This window comes from Canis lupus, chromosome 32 (genome assembly GCF_048164855.1).
Source record: "Canis lupus baileyi chromosome 32, mCanLup2.hap1, whole genome shotgun sequence".
Lineage (NCBI taxonomy): Eukaryota > Metazoa > Chordata > Mammalia > Carnivora > Canidae > Canis > Canis lupus.
Genome location: NC_132869.1, coordinates 29,710,817 through 29,733,405, shown reverse-complemented (window position 1 = coordinate 29,733,405; position 22,589 = coordinate 29,710,817).

Genomic DNA, 22,589 nt, shown 5'->3' with positions numbered 1-22,589 from the left:
ACTTTAGACCCTTTCTGTTCCCTAATCACATGGTACCTTCTCTTTCTGCTATAGGGTCTTTGCATGTACTGTCCCCTCAGCCTGGAAAGCGCTTAGCACAGACCTTATTTATCATTCATTTGTGTAATGATTTGTTTGATGTATGTCTCTTCCCATTAACTGGCAAGATTTCTTAGGACAGGTAATATAGCTGCTTTTGCCTATCACTATATTGCTGGCACATACTACAGTGCCTGACACATAGATGGTTAATAAATATTTACTGAATAGATGACTGAATAAATGGATGAAGGAGTCACAACTTGTTTGGGGGATTTAATGGAATAATATATGAAAGTATCTTATAGACTATAAAATTGTTGTGATGGGGCTGCTCTGTTAAGATGCCTATTCCTTGTTGAGATGACACTATAGAGAAATACTGACTAGGGCCAAGTGCTAGATGTGTTATGGAAAAAAGATTCTGATCACCAGAAGGTTGTCACTTCTATCTGGGCCTGTTCCATCCTTGTTTATGTCCCCTGACATAGAAGAATTAGACATCGGACATGGATGATTTCCAGCCTCTTCCACTGTGAGATCTCACTTGATTTGTTGAGATAGTTTTGGCATGGAATTTAAACTTTTTGAGTACCCTTGTGTATCAGGAGTTCTTTATCTCGCCATTTAGTTAATTTTACAGTGATTCCAAAGGCAGACATTAGCCAACTTTATCGAAAATGAAGAGAGAGTAAGCAATTTGCTCAAGGCCTCACAGTTAATAAGTGGGTGGTGTGGAATGCAAACCGGAGTATGTCTGTTTCCAGGGTCCTTGATCTTTCCACTGTATGTGCTGGCTCTCCAAGAAAACCCAAGTGACCAATGTACAAGCAGACCTTGGTTGAGGAAAGCCAAATCTTGGGCTGTTAACAGATAGGAAATCTGAACTATAGAGAAGTTCAAGTGGTTTCCTCCCAAAGTCATAGCAAGCGATTATGGCACATTTGGGGTCTTGAACTCAGATCTTAACTATCCCAGCCTAATGATATTTAAATTATGCTTGTCTGACATAAAAATATATTGTAACTTGCTAAAAAATGTGCTGCCTGCTGGTAAGTGCTGTCAGTTGCTCCCATTTTCGTCTTTTTCCCCATCTTGTTCTACTTCGTGTTACTCTAAAAGATACTGCAGAGTCCCATGAAGCATTTTTTGACATCTGTTACTTTAAAAAAATCTTCTTTTATGGTTTTATTAACTATTTTTATTGAAAAAGGAATACACACGTTGTGGAAAAATCCAAATGATACAGTAGGGCGGGTGGAAAATGAAAGTCTCTCCCTCGTTGCAAATCCCCTCCCACTATGACCACTTTCTTGGACATCCTTCTGGAAATATTCTACATAGATGCAAATTATACATATATATAAATATTATGTATATAAATAAATATGTGTGTATATATATAAAGAGAAACCGAGAGAGACAGAGATGTACACGCACAGGCACACAGTTACGCATACCTCTTCTAATGGCCAAAAATAATTCTATGTTTTGTAGAAGTGATAATGTGTATCATCAAACATTTCTCTCTAATACTACCCAAATTCTTATTTCAAACTCTTAATTGCCTTCTATTTATTTATATCGTTGGGATTCATTATTGGAGGTGCAAGGAACTTGGCAGCACCAAGGCATTTGGCAAGAAACCCTTGCTTTTCTTATAGTAGTAATTAAAACCCTTCCAAAATGAAATGAATCTGGTAGTTCAAACGAGTAGATATTTATTAGGCTAATAGAAATGCCTTGGTGTGGCACAAGGAGCATGGAAAGCCGGGAATCGGGAACCTGGCTGTTCTATGAGCAGTGTGGTCCTTAATAAGTCACTTCATCTCTTTGAGGTTCAGTTTCGCTACCAGTAAATACAGAAAGCTGGGCTAGATAGTTGGTAGGCCCCTTCTTGCTCTGCCACTTGATGGCTCCGTGAATTGTGGTTAAGAAGACACCAGGCTCAAAATAGAGAACCCGGGATTTGCCACATCACAGTCGTTAATTCCGCAGATGAAATAGTTCTGGTTCTTGTAGGTAAATAGTAGGATTATTCTCCCTCTTCCTATGATGTTGGTCACAGCCATGTGACTTGCTGGTAGTCCCTGACCTGTCAGTAGACATGATGACATGCTTCACTCCCGGGCATAGGCTTGAAGAGCCAGGGCGTGACTCTCTGTTCTGTTTTTCTGTCTCACTCTTCTTGGACTTGGGGAGATCAGTCTGGGACCCCACATGAGGACAGTGGAGAGCAGAGCACCAGTCGAACCACAAGGAGCCTATAGTGTAAGCGAGAAGTAAACCTTCCTTGTGTTAGGCCACTGAGACTGGGGGGCTGTTTGTTATTAATACATTCCTCAGCTTATATCATGCGAATGCTTGATGTGGTTCTGAAAAGTCTGAAGCTTCAGAGCAGTGAGAGAAGCCTCCCAGTATGTACATAGCTCACTTCGCACATAGGAGGGACTTTGCGGTGATCTTTCTGGCCATTTTTTAATGCAAGGTAGAATCAGGAGTTGTCTTTCTCCCCCTCTATCACCTTTCTTCTTTTTTTATTCATCTCTGTTCCCTTTTAATCTGTTTCCTCAACTTTTGACCTATTTCCCTATTTTATATTCCATCTTCTGAGAGCTTGCTCTCTCCGCTCCCATTCCCTCCCGTGCCTCTCTGCTCCCTCCAAAGTCTTTTCTTGACACTTATCCCCTGACAATTGCTTCCCTGGGTCTGCCTTTCAGCTTCATAAAGCCCCATGTGGTCCCCACCTCCAGTTTTTTTTTTTTTTCATGCATCTTCTGTCTTTCTTTTGGATCCTCTGTAATCGGTTTTGTCTGAATTCTCTGATCAAATGGACAAACACCTTATCAAATACCTTTTGGGCCATCCTCATCCTCTACCTGCCCCTAGGGTGGCAGATGACACCTTCTTTCTTCTTTGGTGCTTCATTTTGAGTGACTCTTCTCAATCATGGGCATTCACTTTGATTTCAATTCAACTAACATTCCCTGAGTCTCTACCATAAATGAGAAACCTAAAGGCGGTTTGACACTCAGGGATAAGGCTGAGGAGTAACACACCACATGAGTGCCAGAAATATTTCTAGAAAAGGACAGGTGAGACCTGAGAGAATTGTGCCTGTAATCATCTAGTGCCATTTTGTCTTTGCCTGACCATTAGCTGGTGTTCAGTCAAAGGACGCTCAGAGCTAAGAAAGCACCTACCTGAATCAGAGTTGTGGTCAGGAGCCAGGCACAGAAACTTAGAGAAGTGGATGAAGTTTTAGGACATGGGATCTTGAAGAGGTGCTGAGGGGACCGCCATGTCAACAAATTCTGATGGTCAGAGTTCTGCTAACATGGAGATCCCATTAAAGAGCCAGAGGGGTCTTCAAGGTCCTGCCTTAAAGGTGCCACCTGACAACTGATATTTCCAAGCCCATAGGAGAGGTGATCATACAAGCAACTCCTTCTAATTCAAAGTGGACCAAGATAGCTGTCACAACTGGCTAGAAGCAAATTGTCATGACAGCAGGGCAAGGGAAGCCTTCCTCTTGATTGAGGCAGCCATAGAGTATTCAAGTCAAAAAGGCTTCACAGAGGAGATCTGAGCTGGCCTCACCCAGAAAACAAGAACAATAATCCCTAGCACACTGCTTATGGTGAGGAGTTATGGAGAGAGGCTACATGAGGTGGGGGGTCAGATATATGGAAGTTGGCACAAGTCTGTGGAATTATATTGGCTGCAGAAGGATGGATAAGAGGGGAGAGGCAAAGAATTGCTCCCATAATCTCTCTCATTGAACCCTGAACCCTGATTTCCTTTTCCTTTGAGATTGTCCTGGATGGGACCTTAAGTATGATTCTTTTGAAGTAGATTCTAATTCCAAAATGAAGGGGGTTGTTTTGTAAAGTGGTTAAGAGAGTCTGTTCTGGAGTCAGACAACCTGGGTCCCATCTTGGCTTACCTAGGTGAACACAGGCAAGTCATCTTATCCATCTAATCCTCTGGGTTTTTTCATCTGTAAAATGCAAATGATTGTAGTATTATAATGAAGATTGAATGAGATGATGCTTAGTATAGGCCTGGCAGATGGGAAGTGTTCAATAAATTATTTCTTACGATCACTAAATGTATTGGTAATCTGTGTTTAGTTGAGAGGATAGAAACCACTCTAGATATTTCACACAGAAAAAGACTTAACACAAAGAATTAGGCTTTCAAAAGCTTTGGAAGGACTGGCTACATAAATTAAAGCAAAGGGCAGCCACTATCTTTCAGCTTTGCCACCAGAGCTGTGATTCTGAGAATCAGGAAGCTACTGCCACCTCCCAGGGGTCAAGAAACTGCAGAAAACCACCACGGGCAATGGTCACAGCTGGCCCTGCAACCCCTGACAGTCAGGAGAACATGGAAGCCACTGATAACATGTAGCCAAAGCCATATGTTCACCAGCACTGCCAGAGGAAAAATGACTGCTATTTCTCTTCCAACACTCATTTAAGTGCATCTCACAGGCAGAACCTAAACCATAGCAGGGACCATGCTGACATAGGAGCATAGGAAATGCAGTCATCACTCCCTTAAACACTGGGAGAGCATCGAAGGGGTTGGGAGTGAGGCAAGTGACAAGTAATGCCCAGTATGCAGAAGATGTGCCTGCATCTGGAATTTGAGCAATGGGCTGGAAGGCTCCAGTCTGTTTCCTTTCCACGTTCCATAGTTGACACCCCCAGGGAAACTGTGGCTGTCTTCCTTTGAGCCTCTGAGTCTGAGCCTGCCATCAATTGGTATCCTTACCTGGCTGCTCTTGGGTCTCTGCTGAACTCAGGGACCGTCCCCTGTCACACTCAATGCTCCTGCCTGCCACAGCGAGGTCAGCGTCTTCTTTGTGATCATGCCAAATGCATGCACAGTGTTTTGGATCCAACTACACAAACTTTGGACTGGAAGGGAGACAGTTTTAGCTCTCAGAATGCTTCAGCAACATATGATTCTCCTCCGCAAAGTGCCTCCCATATGTCCCAGCAGATTTTTCACACTTTCTTTCCTTTGAAGCAGTTTTAAGTTGACCGAGAGTTAGGGGCATGGCCTTCCTGCTTTAGATGGGCCACCCATTGGCTGTGGGACCCTGGACAAGTTGCTTCACCTTTCTGGGCCTTGGTTGTGCCTTGCACAAAATAGGGGTGTTAAGTTGGATGGTCTTTGGGCTCTTTTCCAGGCATGATATGTTATGACTAGAAGCTATAGGGTGCAGTGGTTAGAGTACAGACCAGCACATAGACGATGCTGTGGAAGCCTTGAATACTATAATTACTGTCTTTGTGTCCCTGCTTGGTCTGCTCCTATCCTACACATCCATCACCCATTCTCCCACCTTGGTAAGGACTCTTGCGTCAGAGACCATGAGAGGAACACCTCGTCTTGTGTCCACCTTGTCACCATGGACAGCTCAGACGCTGCTCATTGGCACATGCAACCTGCTGAGCTGGGGCACCGATGAGGGGCCGGGCAAATCCATGTTAGGACAGGGACACGTCATGGCTCATTTTCGCCTTTGAGGCCCTCTTTGTTTGGAAGGCGCTTGTTGTCTAAAGGCAGCTAAATTTAGCCATATTTTGTCAGCTAGAATGTACGCTCCTGAAGAGAAGCCTAGCAAATCTCAGGCATGTCACACTTTATTAGTCATGCGAGCACTTAAAAGCATGCTTAGAAGAACCTGCTTCCTGGGATTGGTGGTAGCTGTACTGAGAAATGCTGTGCTGACTCTTTTAGGATTTACCTCAAGAAGCAGGATGGAGGGGAAAGCATGAAATCTAAACAATGAGTTTTTTTTCTTTTTTTGCAAGATTGACAAATGGGATATTCAAACTAAGAGAAAATGTACAAAGTGACAGAGGTAGTGTTCATGTGGCCTTTTTCTTAGATACACCATCCAAACTCTGCCCTCCCACCTCAGTTTGAATTTAGAAATAGTTTAGTTGCTGGCATTTGGTTAACTATTTAAGGTACAGATAGGGAAAGAAGGGAATCTTTGTTGAGGACCTACGGTGGGATAGGTGATTTATGCTCATCGTTGCCTCTGGTTCTAAAAACCGTGTAGTAAGGTAAGTGGTGTCACCTTCATTTTACAAAAGAAAATCCAAAACTCAGAGAAGCGAATAACAAGGGTCAGGTTGTAAATTCAGTTTGCTTAAATCCTAAGACTCTGTTCTTTCTACAACCTGGGTCAAGGTTAAGTACATGGAGAGATTCAACTTAACCATGATTTTGAGATTTAAACACCTCTGTCTTTTTATTGGCTTCCTATTTCACTGTGCAGAGTTCTTTGTCAATGTGATGTGATTTTACACTGCAAGGCTCAAGGGTCAGGATATGTGTTTGAGCAAAAGCTGCAGATCTCCAACTGCTGAGCACTTTCCTCAGGGTTGGGCCCAGGTTGCTTTGGCAGTTGCTAAAACAAAATCTCCTGTCTGCAACAAGAGACATGTGTCTGTTCTTCCACAGGGCCAACAAAATGAAAAGGCAAACCCCTCAGCTATCAAGGGGAAAAGGAACTCTCCACAGCTTTTGTTCATCTGTGATTCTATGGCAGGTTGACAATTTAAACTCTCTCCTAACAAACCCTTCCTGTAAAATTTCCGGAGTTTCTAAATAAAGATAAATGCTTAATTCAATATGACAAGATGCCTCCAAGCATCCTGCAAAGAGTAATCGTTTCAGTGTCCCGACCCCACCACATTACCACATTTCCTCTTTCCTGGGAATTAAAGGCCCAATAAACACACCAGTCTGGATTGTCTGAGGTCTTTTCTCTCATCTAGAAGACCATAATGGGATTCATGACCCTCTGTGAACTGGCTCTCTGAATGTTAGTGATGGAAGGGGCCTCAGAGATGAGAAATTGAAGTCAATGGACCTGACGTGATCCGTGCAAGATTCGACTGCTAGTTAGTGACAGAACCTGGGGTAAACCTGGGTCTTATGACTTGAAGATCAATAGGTAACATCGCAGTAGTGTTAGAGAAAGAAGCCTCTACTCTTGATGCCGCCTCTTAGTAAGCTCTATGACCTTAGGAAACTCTTAAACAATCTGAGTCTCAGATTGTTTCTCATCTGAAGCAGGATGAAGGGTTGTAATGGTGATTGGTGATAATAAAATATCCAGGTAGGTACCATTGTACAGTGAGTGCTCAGTCAATGGTAGCTAGTATCATTAAAGGATAAAAACACTAAACATCATAAGGAGTTCAGGGGGGAAGGACAAGACCAACATATTGGAGTAATAAGGCATGATCGCTCAGCGAAGCATGTTGAGTTGGGCCTTGCAGGCCTGACAATATTTGGATGGGAGTAAGAATGGGCAGAGCGTTGTTGATGGGACAGTAAAATGAATACACACTTGTGAGCAAAAAAGCCAAGATCCGATTTAAGGACAGCGAGTAAATAGGTTTGGAGCATTAGGTTCAGGAAAGTGAGTTGCTAGAGACTCACTCAAACTGCCAAAGCCAGATTGAAAAGAAGCTGAACACCATGCTAAGAAGTTAGAGATGTAGGCGGTAGGGAACCTCTGAAGGGTTTTGACCAGAGGAATTGCTGAACTCAGTAAATCAGTCAGGTAACGGCATGAAGGGTGAACTGGAATAGGGAGCAGCTGGAGATTGGAAGAATTGTGGAAAGGTTCCTGTAGCAAGCCAGCAGGAGAAGAAGAATGCAAAGGAAAGTTGTGGCATCTGAAATGAATAGGAAGAGATGAGTGTGAAGGATATTTTAAAGGGAAAGTTGGCAGGAAGAATCAATACTATTGTAGGAAAGAGAATTTAATTAGCTTTGTAAAAGTAGAGAGAGAATATTCATGGCTTGTTGGGTTGAGTACTATATTTTAAAGCAAAGGTGTCCCAATCCACAAATCTAAGAGAAAAGGAACATGATAAATGATTAAGCTAAAATGACTAAAAGACTTTAAGAAATGATAAAATGAACTCAAATGAAGATTAAATGTTCCGGATCTGCAAGTCTTGGCTCAAACAAAAACCCTTAGGGTTAACTTTCAATGCGCATTTTAGTGATTCTTCAAAGTCTTTTCACTGATGGCAGGTCTAGTTGCTGAAAAATGATGATTGCATATTAAAATTGGTGGCAAATACAGCCTTTGGTCTACCTTCCCTTATTTCTACAGGTTCATGGAGCCAATTTGAGCCTTTCTTAATGATCATATTTAAAAAAAAAAAAACTTAATAGTAGTGCTCACAGCCACTTTTCTCCAGGAGTGTTTGGCAGAAGGCTGAACCTCTGAGCTGTCCCTAGAGGAAGAGGACACAGTCAAGTAAGGCCTGGAAATGTCATGTACCAGTCAGAGGTCAGTCTGGAGACGGAAACCTATCAGTTATTTGAACAGAAGGAAGTTCATATAAAGATAGATAGAAAACTGTTAACTTAGGTAACAGAAAAGGCAGAACAAGAACACTAAGTTATCACAAATGTAGCAACTGTAGGAAGCAGTGATCACCCCCAGGGCTGGTATTAATAAATATACCAGCTGGTATTGATAGGGCTGGTTCTTATTAAATCCTTACAGCTTTTAAATCCTTAAAAGCTTACAAGAGGGGCATCAACTTACTAAAACTTAGACCTTTGAGGAGGGGCATGCTGCTTGTCAGGTGCTAGACTCTGAGGTCAGAGGAGGAAGAGGTCCCATGGGTCTGGAATGCAGACCTCTGAGGAGCGGTGTTAGCCGGCTGATGCTGGCATCTCCTATGCAAAGAGGCTGGCTCTGCAACTGTTGGAAAAAGAACAAAGTGGATTCGGCTGCTGCTATGAAAAGTACTTGCTGCTGCCAACTCAAAAGTGCTGCGAGGGTGACGCTTAAAGCAGTGAACAGACAGGAAACAAACAGGAAGTTCCTCCTCCATCCTCCCTGTCTCACCACCACCACCACCACCACCACCTCCATCACCACCACCACCACCTCCACCACCACCTCCACCTCCACCACCACCTCCGCCTCCACCACCACCTTCACCACCACCCTGCGCCCCCTAGTGGCAGAGCATATGGGGGGGGCAGGTGGCAAAGCAGATGAAGGCGTGCAGAGTCCCAGCACCAGCCCTGCAAACTGAGTGAAGACAGTGCTTGTAGCTGAGACACAGTAACTTCGGGACTGACACACACCACTTACTGTCTCAGCCTCTTGGGTGGTCACAGTGTATATCAAAGGCTCTGAGCAGCTCTAGGGAAAAGAAATCAAATTACCTTTGTGTAATTGAGCAAACTCTTGCTCAAACTCTTGCTCAAACTTAAACTTTTTGACAGGAGTCTTCCTATTCTCCCCCTTCCCCATATGATGGAAAATGTAAGTGTAAAAACGAATGGGCTGGATCTATACATACTGGCATAGAAAGATGCCAATTATTGATCACTTTACCTTTCTTTTTTTTTTTAAAGATTTTATTTATTTATTCTTGAGAGATACAGAGAGAGAGAGAGAGAGAGAGAGAGACGCAGAGACACAGACAGAGGGAGAAGCAGGCTCCATGCAGAGAGCCTGACATGGGACTTGATCCTGGGTCTCCAGGATCAGGCCCTGGGCTGAAGGCGGCGCTAAACCGCTGAGCCACCCAGGCTGCCCCTCACTTTACTTTTATATTAAAAACAGATTATATGTTTATGTAAAAAATAGAGAAGGCTGAAAGCTATACACGACACCGAGAACAGTGATTATTTTCTGCCAGGGCAGATATTAGTTATGGGGTTCCTTTCACTTTCTGTCTCACCTCTATAATGTTGGAGTTTTAATGGAGTAGATACTATTTCATAACCAGAAAAAATAACAACACTTTTTTAAAAAAAGGGGGGGTGGGTAACCACCTAGAAAAGATAGTCTTCACAGTGCTATCGGTTTTCCTGTTAATATGTGGCACTAAAATGAATGTACTATTTTTGATGAGAAGTAAAGAGGTAAGCAGTATTTACTAAATACCTACTGCATGCCAAGCTCTTGGGAATGAGACATACATTCTCCCATCTCATCTTCTTGTTGATTCTATTATTTCCATTTTCCAAATGAGGAGCAACCTCAAAAATATATGTAATTTCCCACAATACCTACTAAGGAGATACTGCATCCCTACCACCTTGTACTACTTCATTAATTTCGTAGATGTATATTTCTTATATTTAATTTGTTCTTTCTCCAGTGTATTTTTTAAAGATTTATTTAGAATGAGTTCGCATGTACACATGCACTCATGGTGGAGGGTTGGACAGATGATGAGGGTGAGAGAATTCTCAAGCAGAACCCACCCCCCCACCCCCCCACCCCCACCGAGCTTGGAGTTGGAGATAGGACCTGAGCTGAAATCAGGAGTTGGCTGCTTAACCGACTGAGCCACCCAGGTGCCCCTTCCCTGGTACATTAGTTCTTCCCTAAGAATTTATATCTTATTTTTCTAACATATCTTAATCCTTTTGAGGGATGTTATGGGCTGAAATATGTGCCCCCCCTCACCTCAGTTCATATATTGAAGGACTCACCTCCAGGATCTTGGGATATTACAGTATTTGAAGATGAGGCATTTAGTAAGGTGGCTGAAGTGAGACTGTTAGGGTGGCCCTAATCCACTCTGACTGGTATCAGTATAAGAAGAGGAAATTTGGATACACACAGAGACACTGGGGGTGCAGGCACATAGACAGAAGGGCGACTCTGAGAAGATACAGTGAGAAGGTGGCCATGAACAAGACAAAGAGAGGCCTCAGAAGAAACCAAACCCGCCAACCTCCTGATCTTGGACTTTGCGCTCCAGGGCTATGAGAAAATAAATTTCCATTGTGTAAGCACCAAGTCTGTAGTATTTTGTTATGACAGCCCTCACAGATGAATAAGAATTGGTTTATACTTGTTTAAATTAGCTACCAGTGTTTTGCATGTAGTGGATTCTTTGTAAGCATTTCATTATTTATCACTCTGATCCTATTCCTTTCATTCATTTATTCAACAAATCAGCTCCCTGTGCCATGTACTGTTCTAGACACTGGAGATAAACAGTGGACAAAAGAAGAGAAATTTCTGCCATCATGAAGCTTAGATTCTACTAGGGAAGAAAACAGAAATAAGATAAACAAGTAAATAACATGATGTTAGTGATAAACAAAATATATAATACGCTGACAAAAGTTAAGAAAAAAAACAAAGCTAGGGAGAGGACATGGAATGGGAGAGGGGATGTGTTCAGGGAAGACTTCATGAAGTAGGTGACTTTGGAATAAAGACCTTTAATGCTGTTAGAATCAGATACCCTCCAAATCAGAGGGTGGTCTTGAGTGGATTTCCAAGGTCATTTTCAGAGTCTTCTAAAAGTCAGTAAGCATGCACTTCCTGCACTCCTCCAAATCCAACCCTGCGTCACGATAAATCCTTAAGTCTCTGAGAGATACACACTGGTCAATTGCAGGCCTGCTTCTTCCTGCAGAAAATGGATTACTCCGAGGGCAGCTTTTCTGGTTCAGAAACCCTCCCCACACCCTCTGCTCACTCGCACAACCCTCCCTTCAAATTTCTACTGTGACAATCATTAAAAAAAAAGAAGAAGAAAGAAAAAGAGGGGCCCCTGGGTGGCTTAGTTGGTTAAGCAGCCTACTCTTGACTTCGGCTCAGGTCATGATCTCCGGGTCCCAGGATGGAGCCCCACATCCAGCTGCACACTGAGTGTGGAGCCTGCTTAAGATTCTCTCACTCCCTCTCCTTCTGCCCCTCCCCACCATCTCTCTCTCTCTCCTTCACTAAAATAATAAATAAATAAATAAGAAATAATAATAAAAAAAGTAGAAAAGCCTCAAAGTTATTCCCATCCAGTCAAAAATGGAGATAGCTTTTAGCCTGTTTGCATTTCTACTGGAAAAGACCTATGGTGCTTTCTGTTTGCTCACACAGCTTCATATTTAAACAGCAACAGAAAACAGGGAAGGCTAGTAGTTGGAGAAGAGCAGAGGGACTGAATCATTTCCAGTATTTACTGATTTGCTGGCTGACCTCGACCAAATCTCCTTAACCTCTCTTTCTTGAAGCCATCGTTTCGCACAATAGCAGGGATAAAGAAATTTGCGGTTTTGATGTTGTTATCAAATGTTTAAAGCTTGTGGTTAGAAGAGACAAAAGCAGTCTGCTGTATTTGCATAGCATTTCCATTCCCTTCGTCTCTGCTCCAGTTGCTGCTGTAATCAACACTGGGACAGGCGGTTCTTCTCCTCAGCCCTCCCAGACCCCAGAGGAGACGGGCTGCCTGTGACCTCCTCCTTCTCTAGCTGTTGCTCAAACCTGGTACCCGGCTGGGAGCGAACGGTTAAGGCTGTGGCCACCTTGACTTGCAGCGTCCCCACAATGTCAGCCCCATTATGCCTATCTGTACCCGCAGGGCAATGTCAGGGTCAGCCAAGAAGCCCACTGCACAGGGCGAACTCCATGAATTTCACAGACTCCACTAAGCCACCCTGGTTACCTGGGAATGAAGGGCACGACCAGGACAGGCATGCTCCCAGAGAGGACCTTCTCTTAGGATGCATCTCCCGGCTCTAGATCCTAAGACCGGGGGAAGCAAATCTTCTGTGTCCATATCTGCAACATGGGATACCAGCAGCCATGAGGAACTCTTTCCTGGGCTCCTCAAACAGACAAGTAAAGACAGCACAAGGTGAAGAGGCTCTTGGTAATTGAGGCCTGCAGGCTACTAGCAGCATCCCGGATTCAGCCCATTCCCAGGACCTCATCCGCCCGTGCCAGATCCCCTTAGGATTCCCCCAAATGACAGATGGCTCTCCCGGATGGCCAATCAGCACAGATGTGATCCCAGCCTTTAGATAAACAATAGCTCTTGCTGGCGTAGACAGTAACCTAAATTTGTCCAATTATAAGTCCAGCAAATGCCATGGTCCTGGACAGACGCTGTTTGGAGGCCCCCATGGTCAATTTAAGGACAGAAGCACTGCATGGAGTAGATGGAATAACTCGTGGGGAAAGTCTGAGTTCTGGTCCCAGCTCCTTCGCCAGAGCTGAGTGACCTTGGCCACATCACTTTCCTCCTTACGGCCTCAGTGTCCTCATCCGTACCGATGGTAGATATGTGTCCTTCCCATACATAATCCACATGTAACGCACAGGTCATTTTCAGTATCTGCCTGTTGAGATCCTACTAAAGCTCTTTGAATCTCACCCCACCTGTAGTGAGACCCCCATCTTCCCAGTATCTCGGGGTAGAGGGTAGGAAGAGGATAAGACTCCAAGCTTTCCCCTCACCTCTGCCTCTGAGTTCTAGTTTCAGGTGAATTCCCTCACTGTATAGCTCACGTGTACCAATCCAGCTCTGGCCTGTGATGATCTCTATATAACACTCCACTATTTCATTGATAAGAAATATCAATGAAAAATCCCACAAACAAATCCCTTGCATAAGGCAAACCTAAAACATTGGTTTTAGGTGATTGGAGTTTGAGGGAAACCATAAACATCTGCTCTTAGATACCCTGGTAGTTGAAAGTCCATTCCTGACAACACAGGCTCTGGGCTCTGGCCAGATGGGAGGGGCCTCTTTCTCCCTTTCCATCCCCTGTGTAGAGCAATTAATTTCCTGTTCTGCCCCTTTTCTTCCCGTTCTGCTTTTTTTGTTCTAGACCTTGTTCTGGAGGTTTTATAGTTTCACTCCCAAATGGCTCAATAATATACTTTCCTCAGTGTAGCTAGTTCCTTTCTAAGAGGAATTCCGATGCTGTTGTTGTGTTGACACATTCACATGTTTAATCCTTTGAGATCTGTAAATCTTTAACATTTCAATCTAACAAGAATTGGTTGAGCACCTACTGTGCTTTATATAGGAGTGGGGGGGACTGCTCACCATGGGGTCTAAAAACAAAGTATCTAAATTGGCACCTACTCAGGCAGGAAAGCAAGATGAAAACACATAGAACACGGATTATAATTAACTGGTAAAATGTATGCTAGGAGAGGTTAGGAAAAGGAAGGACTAACTTGATACGGGGGATCTTCACAGGTAGTAAATCTTGAGAGGGGCCCCAACAAATAGGATGTCTGCACCTGGCATAGCCTTCTGGAGAAGTCAGTCATTTTCATAGGGTAAGAAGCAGATCCATCACCCTCTGAGAGATGGAGAGATGTTCTGTTTCAAACACATACTTTGTTAGGAAGTTGAGCGTAAGCCCACATGTGACTTCTACATCACAGAGATGATACTGTTCTTCAGCTGGTGTTCCTCTGTCCTTCCACTTTGCAAGCATTTACTATAAACCAGGCACCCTTCTAGGCTCAAATCTTTACCCTCATGGAGCTTTATTCTGGACAGCTCAGTGTTGGGAGGTGGATTGGTATTTATGCACTGGAATTCATCTGCCACTGGAAATGGGCACCTGGGTCTGATTGCCCAGCTGGTTAGATCAGAGGCACAATCTCTGAGAAGATGGCTAAAGGCAGAGTATAGTCCATGACTGCAGACACCAAGAAAAATAAAGATTCAAGCCCAGGGCCTCCTAAGCAGCAAGGATGTATTCTTTCCATTCATTCTTTCACTGGCCATTTATAGAGTACTTAATTTGTGCCAGAGGATAGAAATGGGAGTAAAACCATTCCTTCTCCTGATGGCATAACCAGTCTTTTAAATCCTGTATGATGACTACTATGATATAAATGGGTCCTGAGAGCTTCAGGAGCACAAAGTGAGAAGAAACCAACCTTTTAGGTCTAAGGGTCATCAGAGAAGGCTTCACAGAGGAGGCAACCTTTAGAAAACCCTCTTAAGCAGAAATAGGGGATATGGAAGCTACAGAAGCTTAAACATGTGAAAGAATCTTCCAGAAATAGAAGTTCAAAATAGATGTCATAAAGTCGTTGAGGTGGAAGCACCTGGGTGACTCAGTTGGTTAAGCGTCTGCCTTCAGCTCAGGTCATGATCCCAGAGTCCTGGGATCAAGCCCCATGTCGGGCTCCCTGCTTCTAGGGGAGTCTGCTTCTCCCTCTTCCTCTGCCTGCTGCTCCCCCTACTCTCTCTCTCTCCTTCAAATAAATAAATAAAATATTTAAAAAAATTGTTGGGGTGGAAGAGATGAGAAGGAAGGGTGGGATCACAAGGCATCAACAGAGAGCAAGGTCTTTCATTAAACCATGTTTGGCTTACATCCCATATCAGCGGGGTACTATAAGGGCTTCTAAACCTGTAGACTCCGAAGTTTTCCTTGTCTCTTAGCTCTGGCATTGGTGTGAAGGATGAACTGAATTATAGGAGGCTGGTAAACAGTGAGACAGGAAAGGGCTACAGTCATCCAAGCAAGATGGGCTGAGAGACTGTACTGAGTGAGTGTGGTTGAAGAAATTAGGGTTGGCCTAGCCCCGGTCCGACTGTTGGCTTTGTAAAAGAAAAATGCATTAGTTTTGGGGGTGGGGGTATGAATGCACTTTCTATGTATTAAAAATTGTGGCCCATGATTAAAAAGAGACATGTATTCCTAGGAGTCTCCTTGAAGGTGACCTGTAAGAACTTGGGATAGTGGTTGCTAGGGAGTTGCAAGCTGGTCTGTGAGCCCCTCTGCTCTCACAGAGATTGCCTGAAGATGTATCTAGTTGCTGAATAGAACGTGCCTCTTTTGCTGCCTCTTAATATGATGAAGTCCCCAAGCACAAGGGGGAAAGTGGGCCATTCGGCACAGAAGTGATTATAAAAATTGACTTTTATGTTGATTGTAGATTCTCTGACATGCCTCCCACCCCGTGGTGTGAGAGAAGAAAAAGTGTGACAGGTCTCACCCTGAAGGCAAAGGCACAGCACTTGCTGGGAACTTCTGCCAACCTGGCAATCTGGTGCTATGGCCAAAGGTGTCCTCCAGAAACATGGAGCCGAAGGACATCGTGGCTGGCTCTTTCCTTTCGCCTCTGAAAGCTGCTATTCAATAGCTAGCTCTCTTTTCACTCCTCTAAATATTTCCCTGAATCTATATACTTAGGCGTGAAATTGTTTTGCAAGGGAGTCTAAATTTTACAGCTGGATTTTGGGAGGCCATAGAGAAGGAATCCAATAAACTCCCTCCTCCTAAGCTAACAAACACGAATTAAACAACCATGCTTGCACCTGGAACAGCAGAAATTGCTTTAAAATCCTCAATCTGTAGCCATAAGTGCCAGATCATATATAGCAATGTGGGATTTGGGAGTCATTATGGGTGATAGTAAAATGGCCCATTTATTGCCCTTTCTTGGCTAGAATGTCTCTTGAATGAGTTGTTTTCTACTTATTGGCTCAGCCAATAATGCCAAACATCTGATCAACAGAGCCAAAATTTCAGCCCATTATTTGTTGAACAATGTAAAAATGAAATAATAGGAAGATATAGGGGGAGAGGTAGTGTTAGTACAGGGGAGGGAGAAGAGGGGGTGATCTGTCTACAACATTCCAAACATTTAGATTAGATCAAGTTTTCACTTAATTGAAAAGATCTTTCTCAATGATGTGTTAGGGACACAAGTCTTGAGTGTCAGAGTGACTCTTAAGTCTGGTTTCATGAAAATTCAATGTTGCCTTTCCTTCTTCTGGGTCAAGCAGTTATTTTGATCTTTTTTTTTTCCTTTTTTAATTTGTATTTATTTATTACATTTATATACATTTTTAAAATTTGAATTCAATTTGTCAACATATAGTATAACACACAGTGCTCATCCTATCAAGTGCCCTCCTCATTGCCCCAAGTTACCCCATCCCCCCACCAACCTCCCCTTCCACAACCCCTTGTTTCCCAGAGTTAGGAGTCTCTCATGGTTTGTCTCCCTCTCTAATTTTTCCCACTCAGTTCCCCTCGTTTTCCTTATAATCCCCCTCACTATTTCTTGTATTCCACATATGAATGAAACCATATGACGATTGTCCTTCTCTAATTGGCTTATTTCACTCAGCATAATACCCTCCAGTTCCATCCATGTCGAACCATGTGGTGCGTATCCGTCCTTTCTGATGGCTGAGTAATATTCCATTGTATACATAGACCACATCTTCTTTATCCATTCATCTTTCGATGGACACCGAGGCTCCTTCCACAGTTTGGCTATTGTGGACATTGCTGCTATGAACATTGGGGTGCAGGTGTCCCGGCGTTTCACTGCATCTGTATCTTTGGGGTAAATCCCCAGCAGTGCAATTGCTGGGTCGTAGGGCAGGTCTATTTTTAACTTCTTGAGGAACCTCCACACTGTTTTCCAGAGTGGCTGCACCAGTTCACATTCCCACCAACAGTGTAAGAGGGTTCCCCTTTCCCCACATCTTCTCCAACATTCGTTGTTTCCTGTTGTGTTCATTTTCACCTTTCTCACTGGTGTGAGGTGGTATCTCATTGTGGTTTTGATTTGTATTTCCCTGATGGCCAGTGATGTGGAGCATTTTCTCATGTGCTTGTTGGCCATGTGAATGTCTTTTTTGGAGAAATTTCTGTTCATATCTTCTGCCCATTTCGAGATTGGATTTTTTGTTTCCTGGGTGTTGAGCTTGATAAGTTCTTTTTAGATCTTTGATACTAGCCCTTTATCTGATAGGTCATTTGCAAATATCTTCTCTCATTCTGCAGGTTGTCTTTCAGTTTTGTTGACCGTTTCTTTTGCTGTGCAGAAGCTTTTCATCTTGATTAAGCCCCAATAGTTCATTTTTGCTTTTGCTTCCCTTGCCTTCTCTTAGAAGTTACTGTGACCAAGTTCAAAAAGGTTGTTGCTTGTGTTCTCTAGGATTTTGATGGATTCTTGTCTCACATTTAGATCTTTCAACCATTTTGAGTTTATCTTTGTGTATGATATAAGAGAATTGTCCAGTTTCATTCTGTATGTGGCTGTCCAATTTTCCCAACACCATTTATTGAAGAGACTGTCCTTCTTTCAGTGGATAGTCTTTCCTGCTTTGTCGAATATTAGTTGACAATAGAGTTGAGTAGCCATTTCTGGATTCTCTATTCTGTTCCACTGATCTATGTGTCTGTTTTTGTGCCAGTACCACACTGTCTTGATGATTACAGCTTTGTAATACAGCTTGAAATCCAGCATTGTGATGCCCCAGGCATTGGTTTTCTTTTTCAATATTCCTCTGGCTATTCAGGGTCTTTTCTGATTCCATACAAATATTAAGATTATTTGTTCCAACTCTGTGAAGAAAATCCATGGTATTATGATAGGGATTGCATTGAACGTGTAAATTGCCCCGGGTAGCATAAACATTTTCACAATATTATTCTTCTAATCCATGAGCATGGAATGTTTCTCCATTTCTTCACATCTTCCTCAATTTCTTTCAGAAGTGTTCTATAGTTTTTAGGGTATAGATCCTTTATCTCTTTGGTTAGATTTATTCCTAGATATCTTATGGTTTGGGGTGCAATTGTAAATGGGATTGATTCTTTCTCTTTCTTCAGTCTCATTAGTGTATAGAAATGCCACTGATTTATGTACATTGATTTTTGTATCCTGCCACATTGCTGAATTGCTGTGTGAATTCTCAATCTTAGGGTGGAGTCTTTTCAGTTTTCTATGTACAGTATCATGTATCTGCAAAGAGGGAGAGTTTGACGACTTCTTTGCCAATTTGAATGCCTTTTTATTTCTTTTTGTTGTCTGATTGCTGAGGCTAGGACTTCCAGTACTATGTTGAATAACAGTGGTGAGAGTGGACATCCCCGTCATGTTCCTGATCTTGGGGGAAGGACCCTGTTTTCCTCCCATTGAGAATGATATTTGCTGTTGGATTTTCATAAATGGCTTTTAGGATATTAAGGAATGTTCCCTCTATCCCTACACTTTGAAGAGCTTTAATCAGGAATGGGTGCTGTATTTTGTTAAATGCTTTCTCTGCATCTATTGAGAGGATCATATGGTTCTTGTATTTTTCTCTTATTGACGCCATCTATCACGTTGATTGTTTTACGAGCGTTGAACCAGCCTTGCATCCCGGGGATAAATCCCACTTGGTCATGGTGAATAATCCTCTTAATGCACTGTTGGATCCTACTGGCTAGTATCTAGGTGAGAATTTTTGTATCCATGTTCATCAGAGATATTGGTCTATAATTCTCCTTTTTGGTGGGGTCTTTGGTTTTGGAATCAAGATAATGCTGGCCTCATAAAAAGAGTTTGGAAGTATTCCCTCCCTTTCTATCCTTGAAACAGCTGTAGTAGAATAGATATTATTTCTTCTTTAAATGTTTGGTAGTATTCCCTATTTTGATCTTTCATCTTGGGATTTCTGAATATTTGGAATGTTATTCTGACGGTGGTGTGCTAGGCCCAAAATGTGTCCAATGAAAAGTCAGGAAACAAAGATGTGGTTTCCTACCAGTCAGATTCCAAAGAAAAGGCTGACCGGCTGTGAGTGTTCTCTAAAATTCCTCTACATCCTGGAGGTTTATGATAAATAGCCAAGACCGTAGATGAGTGATAGAAGGAGGCTGAGACTGACTTCTGGTGTTTCCAACTAAGCACCACGGGAACTGCATTTTCTGTCCCTCTTCTGCCTGATTCCAAACAATAAGTGTCTCAAGGTCAAGTTGTTTTCTTTATTTATTGTGCTAATATTTAATTGAGCCCTTACCATATATCAGATACAGATTCACATTCATTATCTTACCCTCAACCCTACAACAAGGTAGATACTATTATTATTATTATTATTATTATTATTATTATTAATTATTCCCATCTTACAGGTGAGTAAAATGAAACTCAGAAGGATCAAACAGTCTCAAGGACACACAGCTCCTTTGAGTCAAAGCAGGATTGGAAAGCGGTGTGTTGCTCCAGCATCCTTCGCCTAATCAGTAAACTAAGTAACCTCCCAATTAAAGACCCAACTCCTCCTAAAGCCCCTTGTAACAACCCCATCCACAGTTCGGTCTCTGTCCTCTGGGTTTCTTTTTAAGTTACTGTCTGCAGCACCTATCTGGAAACTTTCTATTGTCAAGTTAAGTATTATATAATTTTGACAGTTTTTCTTGTTATCTTTAATTACTATTTAATTCTTGTGTTTTGTTTGTGAATTTTCTTCTAAAATATATTTTAAATTATGGTAAGTGCAGACTGTATCTTCAGTAGCTTTATACTTGTCATAGCCATTCAAATAACATGAGAACCCAGGGGTGACATGCAGATGGCCTTCCTTATTATCAGCAGCAGCTGGTCACTTGCTATAGTGAAACCATGTGGCCATGTTGAAGCTAAGCTCATGTGGAGTCTAGCTCCTGAAGTCCTTCCCTCAACTTGGGGAGTGTGGGAATGGGTGCTCAGAAACATCACAGTTCTGTTCAGAAATGTGAGGCTCTGAGTTAGGGGTGAGATTTACCCACTCCTTCATAATAGCTGGAACACTGGACAAGTTTGGAAGGCTGGAGACATTTTTCTGACTTGAATGTTGGCATCTTAGTAAGACCTCCCTCCCTGGAGTGTTAAGTGGGGGCCCGAGAAGTGGGTAGGCAGCCAGTGTACAAGTGCATAAGACTTCTTTTCTGGAGATTACACAGAAAATGCAAGCAAAACTTGCAAAGTGGTTTCTATGTTCTTGGAGTTGTCATTTTTGTCACTTTATTTGGCTGTGAAGCTGATTTTCACACAGGCCTGGTGGTTGTTAAAGTACACACAAGTATAGTATTAATATCCCCTGCATATATTTAGGTAAAATTGACATCCAGTTGAAGTCAGGAACTGGTTTGCTTACTCATGGTTCTTGGAAACTGTACACATACTGATTTAATACTTATGTTCTCCACATATACTTCCTGACTAACAGTATCTTCTCCTCAACTTTTACAAAATTTTACAAATTTAAGCATACAAAATATGCTTAAAATATCAAGTGAGTATTTTGCAGCCACTATACTTTGAGAATCTGCCAGGCCTACACTCAGAACATGATTCTGAAATATTTTGCTTTGAAGCTTTGGGAATTCATTCATTTCTTTGGATTCATAAGTTATTGACTGCTATTAAGTAGACATATATTTCTTCTATTAGTCACTCCTATTTTGCAAGAATCCTCATTGGACAATGGAACTGACCTCAGCTCCTTGTCAGCTCTAGCATATGTTAGGAATGAGGTGATGTGTCAGCCAATGTGATATTCACGAGTAATTGGTCTAGCTAAGAAAAGGCTTCCTCTAACATGGAACTATTGTTGGCATGCAGATTGCTCTGGTGGCCCCCGAGTCTGGCTTCCTCAACTGTGACTAATGGTATTTTATTTTATTCTATAGTGATGCGCTAATGACACTTTTGTGATCTATCTCTGTATCACTGCCCAGTTCCCCATAGTTGACTACTGTGCATTAAGCATTCAGTTCAAAGCTATATAGATCTAGTCTTTGACTTCAGAGAGTTTACAATCTATTTGGGAGAGAATAATTAAAGTCCCAGTAATGTAAATTAACTAAAAATTCAATGTAAAATAGACCTGCCAAAAACCTACAGTAACTGCCAAATGAATGATAATTATAGGAATTAAAGGAAGGCAGATCACCATAGTCTGAAGCATCAGAATTTTGCTAAGCAGCAAGAGAAAGTGAGCTAGCATTTATTAAGCACCTACTGTATGCCAAGCTCCAGACTGTTTATTTTCTCGCATTTAGTCTTCAAATAGACTTCAAATCATTTCATTAAAAAAAATTCAGTAGTATTTTTTATTGGGATTGCATTAAGCCTAATCTGGAGCACTTCTCAAATTATGATATTCAGCCCATTCTTCTAGAACAGTTGTGTTTCTCCATATATTGAACTCTTCTTTTATATCACCTAGTAAAGTATTTGACTTTTCTTCATGTGGATCGCACTCCTTATAAGGTTGTTTACAGGTGCTTTATATGTTTAGCATTACTATGTATTTTTTTCCTACCATATTTACTGCAATAGATATTGCTGAAAAGTTTATTTCTATATATTGATCTTGTGTCTGACCACTATCCTGAACCCTCTTCTTGAATCTAGGAGGGCTGTTTCTGAGGAAATGTTTTGATTTTCTTCCCTTTTCTATGTTTAATGAAAGGTCACATGCAAATAGCTAATTTATCTCATTTATTTTTTTATTTTTATTTTTTAATTTATCTCATTTATATATAGTTACACCTCTCACTTCTGATTCATGACTATTGTATTACCTAGATCTTTCAGAACAATAGTCAACAATTTAGTGATACTTCCTATTATATTAATTCTAATTTTACAAGGAGTATCTCTCATTTAATGATTTTAACATTTGATATATGTTAGAATGACCTGGGAGAAAACCCCCAGGCATGTGTATTTGAGGTATAGCAGAGAATAATCTCCATAAGTAAATTTGGAAGTACATCAATTTTACTACTATCCTTACTATTACATATTATCATCATCCTGGAATTTGGTATACAAATGTTATTACAAATTTACTGACTATTACTAAGTTCCAAGTACTACACTACACACTTAATATGTACACTTTAATTATACTCACACCAATCCTATGAGGTACAAAATTATTATGCCCATTTTACAGACAGAACTGAAGCAAAAAGATTAAATAATT